Source organism: Elaeis guineensis, chromosome 4 (genome assembly GCF_000442705.2).
Source record: "Elaeis guineensis isolate ETL-2024a chromosome 4, EG11, whole genome shotgun sequence".
NCBI lineage: Eukaryota > Viridiplantae > Streptophyta > Magnoliopsida > Arecales > Arecaceae > Elaeis > Elaeis guineensis.
Window position 1 is genome coordinate 53026689 of NC_025996.2, and position 7848 is coordinate 53034536.

At 47.7% G+C, this 7848-nt stretch overlaps 1 pseudogene; it reads left to right on the forward strand.

Annotated features, from left to right (window-relative positions):
* Nucleotides 1-2149, forward strand: part of LOC140857528 (DNA-directed RNA polymerase I subunit 2-like) — a 29852-nt pseudogene extending 27703 nt beyond the window's left edge.
* Nucleotides 2150-7848: the final 5699 nt, after the last annotated feature.

Sequence of the window (7848 nt, forward strand, 5' to 3'; positions counted from 1 at the left end):
ACAGGTCGTACCATACCGTATTGGGAGGAAATTGGTATGAAATTTTACCTTGAGTTGGTATATGCTTTGTGCCATCCGTATTGAGGCGTACTGACCTATATTGAGGTGTATCGATCCGTATCAAGGTGCATACTGATCTATATCAAAGTGTATCGACCTGTACCGATGTGTATTGAGATAAAAATTGAGAAAAATAGTTTGAAAATTATTTCAGCATGAGATGTGTACCGTACTAAACCAACTACCATATTGAATTGGTAAGATACTGATACGGTATCCAATACCAAGATAGTGGACATTGTAGGATGCTTATTTAATTTTGTTCTAATATAATTTTAATATGTTGATCATATTAATGATTTTTTTCATTATTTTAATAGAGAGAAGGGATGACTATTCAGGCTGAGAGGCTTAACTTTTACCGCTTCCTCTCACATTTTCGTTCCGTTCATAGAGGTGCTTCTTTTACAAAAATGCGCATAACAAGCGTCCGGAAATTGCTGCCCGAGTATGTAGTCTTGCATATCTTATTTATGTAATTTTTGTCCATTCTGTATGATTTGTGATGTCTTGAAACCTGCTTCACAGGTCTTGGGGCTTCCTTTGTCCTGTTCACACACCTGATGGGGAGCCTTGTGGCTTGCTGAACCATATGACTTCTACATGCCGTAAGATTGTCTTACAGATTGTAATTTGTCTCCATGTTTTAATTAACCTCGCTTTGAATTTGTATGTTAATCTGTCATCCTCTAGTGTGCTGTCTTCATTTTAACTCTAATATGCACAAGGATACTTGAGTCATCTTTCTATTTATCTCTATTTTCTTACATGCACCTTCTAAATTACTATGATAATGATCTTGGTCTATTACTAGATACATTATTAACTGGTGATCATCATTTTCATTGTAACTCATGCTACTGGCTTGGTGAAGAATGCGTAATAATCCTAGAAGAAAATATCATTTATTTTCAAAATCACCATTTGGTTTGGTTTTTATATGGTTTTGCTCGTATTTCCTGATAGCTGTCACTTATTAGTTTGGTAGTAGTACTGATGTTGTAATGTTTATTCTTCAAAACTTTGCTAGAGGTTGATGTAGAAACTTGCAAGTTTAGATTTAACTCAACAGCTAATGTTCATAAAACTTTATATTTCAGGCATTTCATCTTTCTATGATTCTGAAAGAAAAGTTAAAGATTTTCTTAAAATAAGGATGTCTATTCTGACTGTTTTGGTTGGGGTTGGAATGACACCCTTGCTGCCGAAGCTTGAGCGGGCTGGTCCTCCAGAAGTTCTTCATGTTCTTTTAGATGGATGTGTCGTAGGCTCAATTGCTTCTAGCGAGGTTGAGAAAGCTGTAGCACACATTCGGAGCTTAAAGCTTTCTTCTCTGTCAGGGGTCTGTATTGTTGAATTTGGTGCTTCTTTGTTTTTCTAGTTTTCCTTTTCTTTTTCTTAAACAATGATATTACTGATGGTAATTTTTACAGATTCCTGATGATTTGGAGGTTGGCTATGTACCCCTGAGTTTGGGTGGGACCTATCCTGGCTTGTACCTGTTCACTTCTCCATCTAGATTTATTCGGCCTGTTAGAAATGTATCCCATTCTTCAGACAACAATCTTAACATTGAGCTGATTGGGCCATTTGAACAGGTGAAAATAGCAATAGTTCATCCTATTTTTCTATTTTCTTATTTACTATTATAAATTTTTTGAAGTTGCCATATGAGTTTAAGTTATATAATGAAAAGACTATTTCGTTTATGTGATTAATTAGGCTTTTATGGAAATAAGATGTGCTGATGGTGGACATGGTGGAAGAAGACAATCCTTCCCTGCAACACATGAAGAAATCCACCCAACAGGAATACTTAGTGTAGTTGCCAATCTCACTCCTTGGTCTGATCACAATCAGAGTCCTCGCAACATGTACCAGTGTCAGGTTTTAAGTTCTGCTAAAATGCAAATATGCATGAAAAATGAAGAGTTTAAATGTTGTTATTTTGGATTTTACCCTTATCCCTTTTTGCGTTCTTTAGATGGCAAAGCAGACAATGGGTTTTTCCGCCCAAGCTTTACAATTTCGTGCAGATGTGAAGTCATATCATCTTCAGGTATGGTTGATCTAAATATATTCTGTTGTTGCATTTATTTGACAATGAAAAATGCCTCAGCATAAGGCATACTATTCCAAATCTTCAATTATCCCAAGCTTTGGGCTGCTTTTAATTATCAGGCTGCTTCTTGACAAACTACATCTTATCGGTCCATAGTCTTTATTCTCTCTTTTGAATTATTAAGCCCTTTATTCAGTAGTAGTCCTGTACATTTGAGATAATTTGTGGAGAGAGGCAACTTGAAGACTTTGATTTCATGAGTTTTACCCTTTTGGAGGCAGCCATACACAAATTTTTCTGATCCAGAGGATTTTTTTTTTTTTTTTTGCCTTTCTAATGACACACTTCTAAAAATTTTTGTTTCATGGTAACTGAACAGAGGACTGTAAAAAGATTTGTCAATGTTAGGTGTAATTGTAAAAATTTTTGTTTCATGGTAATGGCACATACCATACAAAGCCGAGATGTGCCGGACATGAAAGATTGCAAGAAGTGGAGTGGAGAGACCTTGATGCTTACTCTTAACTCTCGGAGGAGGATAACCAGCAGGGGGAGAAAGAGGGAGAAGGAGAGGGGGGGGGGGGGGGGGGGGGGGGGGGCGGAGAGGGTGTGCTGAGGGAGAGGTGTTGGTATCAGCATTGGTCAAGGGCGGCTTGAATTGGTGTCAATGTCCATCTATGTAGATTGTTGGGGGAGAGAGAGATCATGAAGAGAAAAGGAGGGACTCCTGGAGATGGAGAGAGAAAGAGATTGCAGAGAGATGCTCCGAGAGGCTGCTTGCTTGCTCGCCCACCTTATATATTAAAAAAAGGACCGAACTGAAAGGCCAAACTATGCCAGTCACCGAAAATTGGTCTGGTTTGGTACATCCTGAATTTGCTCGGTTCGGCATGACTCAGTGAACTTTGATTTTAAGGTTTCCTTCCCAACTTTGCTTTTCTGCATAACTAACCTTTTCTTTCCATCAATTTCCTTTCCAATCAAATCAACAAACTTTTAGGTTTAATGCATTGTCAAACATGATATAAGATTGTTTGAGTCTATGACAATCTGTTTTACAGCAATTGTTGGAAAAGTTTTTGAGGAATATGGTGTTAAATGATATATTTTGTAAAGAAGTGGGATATTAATGTTTGAGAGTTGATAGAGAGATCTTAAGTTGAACGATATCAAAAAAAAGTAAGATTATAGTCTAAAGAAGAGACAGATTCTAATGTCGAGGAGAAAACTTGTAAAGCTAATGTAGAGAGCGCTTAGCATTGCTTTTGCTCTAAAAAATATAATTCTCATAGATCACTTTAATGAACATCTAGCATTTGTTGATTAGATGTTATAGAATTTTTTTTTTCTTGAATGGATTATTATATGTGAAAGACTAGGAGCAAGAGCACAAGATTAGAAGCTAGATGCTATTTTCTCTTGCTTCTCCTAAATGACTTTCTGACTACATGTAGAAGCACTTCATAAATGACATTGTTGGGACTTTTTTTTTTAACTTTAAAAGTCACAAATGTTATTTGAAGCAACAATATGTGTACTGGAGATTATTTTTCTAGTGGGCTGCATTGAGAAGTCGTCGGCGTTTCCAACTTTTGTTCATGGTCTATTTGTTTCAGTAGAATAGCAGGAAGCATGGTTTGTCATATTGACCTGTACTACCCTGTATTGGGTGTACTGTACTGTATCTGTAAGATACCGATACTGTATTGAGATTTGGTAGTGCATATGGGGCCCATTTTGTGTTGTACCGATGTGTACCATCTTGTTTCAGGTGGTATCATGGCTGGGCAAGATAAAAGGGTCTCCTCATTCTGTGTCGGTACAGGAGCTATGTCGAACCAGATGTGGTGCATCGTACCACTAGGGTATCTGGTAAAGTGCCGATTCAGTAAGTGGAAGTGAGTTTCTTTGAAATGGGTTGAAGTGAGATCCATTTATGAACATGTAGCATAATAGAAGTCAACTATTAGAAGTTCACTTCTAAACTGCCTTTTTTCTGCTACCAAAAATTAACATTTGGTTTCTCTCGTTGGGATTTGTTGAACACTTGAACTCAATTTCGGTCATTCGTATGGCCATTCTTATGTAAGAGTAAAGAAGTAATCCACTGCATAAGACTTTCTTTGGTCAAGTTAAAGGTGGATTTTGTCAACTCAGACAATAGGATGTTTGAGATTGATTCAATGCCATGAAAGTGATTGCTATTTTCTTCTTCTTTTTTTTTTTTTTTTCCGGGGGGGGTTTGGGGGTGGGGTGGGGTTCACTTCATAGAGGTTGGTAGTTGTGAAAGTCAGAAGGTGCGGTGTAGGTGGGTAGTCAATCCCTTGGAAATTGCTCACTTCCTGGAGTTAAATGACTGTTGGGTTTTGTTGCGGCCAATCGCCTCGTCGTCCGATCGCCGGGGGACGTGCACCTGCAAAAACGAGAAGTCCACACTGACCGGAGGCGGCTCCGGCGGGGACCCTCCGACGGTCAAGTCAGAGAGGTGACTGGGCAACAGTGAAATGAAGACAGAGAGCTCGATCGAGAGAGAGAGAGAGAGAGGGGGGGAGAGGAGAGAGCCTGTGATTTAGGAGTCGAGAAGTGGGGGGAGCGGGATCCCCTGCACTGTTGCCTTCCCCGATTTATATAGTGGAGCACGGTATGGCGCCGTCATTAATGGCGCAGACAAGTGAGGAACTGTCAACTCACTGTAGACTGTCAGAGTCGCCGTGAAAGTGTCATGTCGCCGTGGGGCTGTCAAATCACCAGGGTTGACAATGCCCTTGGCGGGACAATGTCCCTAGATGGCCGCGCCGCACGCGGCTGTCAGGACTGACAAGCTCTGGCGGCTGTACGGCGATCGGAGGAGTCGACTGACCCTAGGTCGGTGGCCAGCTGAGTGGCGTCGGGCCCTTCCGTTGGTCGGCGAGTCTTACGCGAGTCGACCATCAGACCTCCGGGTTCAGTCGGTCGGGAAGGGTATGCCCGACATATCCTCAGTCGGTGATGGGCCGTCAATTGGCCGGTGATGGCGCTCGTCAGTCGGTCGCTCCGGCCGTCAGTCGGTCCCCTCGACCGTAAGTCGGTCGGTCGGCCCCTCCGACCGTCGGTCGGTCGGTCGGTGGGTATTCCCCAACAGTTGCCCCCCTCCACTCCTGAGTCGGACGGTGAGCTGGCCGATGCTTTTATTTGGGCAGCAACCATGGGCGAACAGGAGTGGATTCGTCGCATGCCAGATTCCGACCGTACCGCGGGTTGATCCGATGTCAGGCGTCTCATAAATGCCAAGCGATTCGCTGGCGTCAGACGTATAGTCGGTGTCAGATGTCACGTTGGCGTCAGGTGTCAGACGTCGCGTCTTGTCGTCGTCAGACGTCACGTCGGTGTCACGTCGGTGTCAGGAGGTTGGGTGCCGGACGATGCGGTGTCAGATGACCGGATACCCGGCGCCGATTCTGGGAGCGCGTGGTGCTGTCAGGCGTCCCATCGGGAACGCGAATCGGCGCGGGCGCATTAATGCGGAACCGGGGCCCCGCTTGCCGCGTGTCGAAGGTGGTTGGCCGGCGCCCCCCGCATTTAATATGGGCGGTGCGGCCGCCCTGGGATGGGGCGCGCCGAATCCTCAGGCCACCCGGAAGCGGCCACGTGTCGCACATCCGCGAAGCTTCGGTCGGTGCGGAGACATCTCGGCCGTCGGACGGCCCTATATATATAGGACCATCCGAACCCCAGACCTCACTATCGCCATTTTGCTGCCGAAACTCTGTCCGGGCGATTTCTCAGTCGTCGCGGGCAGAGCTTTCCTGCTTCCAGAAGAGATCTTCCGGTTCGTGGCCTCTCCTTCGTCCTCCTCTTCTTCTTCTTCGCCTCTCCTTCTCTTCGCTTCTCCTTCTTCTCTTCGCTTCTCCTTCTTCTTTGTTCGGTTCCGGCATAATGGCCGGGAATCCGACTCGGGGAGCTCGGTCGGGAAATCCGACTGACGACTCCCGGTCGACTCCGGAAGTTGAGGTTTCCTCGCTTTCGGGGCCGAATGTTGATCGGCTTCGGGAGCAGTATAGCATCCCGGAGCAGTTTCAACTATCCGCCCCAGGGGCCGGCGGTCGGGTTAACAGCCCTCCGCCCGGCCAACTGGCGCTGTACGTCGAAGACCTTCGCGCGGGTCTTCAGCTCCCGATTCCGGAGTTCGTCTGGAATCTGTTGAACTATTACGGACTCTGTCCGGCGCAACTAGCGCCGAACTCCGTCCGTCTCATAATCAGTTTTGCGCTGTTGTGTCAGCTCTTGCCGACCAACCCTCGCATTTCTCTCTTCCGGGCCTTCTTTGTGCTCCGACCCCACCCTAAAGCCCGAGGGTGGTGGCTCTTCAACCCCCGGAAGGGTCTTTCCTTCATCACTGGTCTTCCATCGTCCATCCATGGGTGGAAGAACCAGTTTTTCTTTGTTTCTTCTCCATCCTCTTGGGGCTTTCCCTCCCACTGGGGCGTGCCCCGAACCGAAGCCAATGACAACAGCCGGGTGGAGGCGGACGACCGGGAGGACTTCCACCGACTAAAAGATATGTCGGTCCCGAAGCAGAGGGAGCTTGTTACCGAACAAGCTCTCTATGACGCCGGCTTAAGCTTGGTCCCCCGACTAGGTATCGCCCGATCTCCCGGTCTCCTTTTCATCCGGCCCTTAGTTCGGTTCTTTAATTAACACCTTTGTCGGTATCGCAGGGACACCTTCAAGAATGCGGCCGACAGACGCTGAGATTCGGCAATTCGCGACAAGGAAGAGGCCAGCATCGGGGGCCGGACCTTCGCGCCCTCCGAAGAGGCCTGCTCCAGCGGCGCCGATCGTCGAAGCGTCGGTGACCGACCAATCAGAGCCCGTCATTGCGCTCGCGGCTCCGGCGGCGCGTACGGAGGAGAGGCCGGTGGAAGAAGCGGCCGAAGGAACGTCGGCGGCATCACCGGAGGCGGTGGAGCCGGATGTCGTTCGGGAAACCGAACATCATCCGGCGGCGTCTGTGGCCGCAACGGGGGGTGCTGGTTCTACTTCGAGCATCCCCTCGATGCCGGTTCCGTCGGTCGGGGCGACCGATCGAGGGAAAGCCCCGATGGACCCCACGGATGAGACGAGGTCGGGGAGCCGCTCTGTGCCGTCCGGCGCACAGTTCCCCGAAGGGGCGTCGGCGTTGGCCGACCACAACCTGGCGAGGAGGTTGTGCCAGGGGATCCTCCTCCCGGCCGACGTGGAGTCGCTGAGGTCTCGGCAAGTGACCGAGATGCTGTCCAAGTTCTACCCGACCATGGTCGAGGTAAGCTTTGTATTGCCTTCTTTTTCCTTAAAGATTTTTCTCATTATGTGATCCTGACGAAGCACTTGCAACGGCAGCTAATCTACGCAATGTCGGAGCTCGAGGCCGGATACCGGAGGTTCGGTAACGTCCGGGCTGCTTGGAAGGAGAGGTCGGCGGCGGAAGCGGCCGAGAAGGCAATGTTGGTCGACCATCTACAGCAGTCGGCCGATCGGGAGGCCAAATTGGTAGACGAGGTCTCCCGGCTCGGGTCCGAGCTAAGGTCGGCCAAGAAGGAGGCCAGACACAAGGGCCGGGCCGTGCATCGTCTGCGGCACGAGCGGGACGGCGTTGCCGCCGAACTCCAAAGCGAGCGCGAGCAGCTTCGGGTTAGCCTGGAGAAGCTTGCTAAGGCTGAGGAGGAGCTTTCGATCGCCCAGGCCGACGCCGACATAGCGAAGGCGGA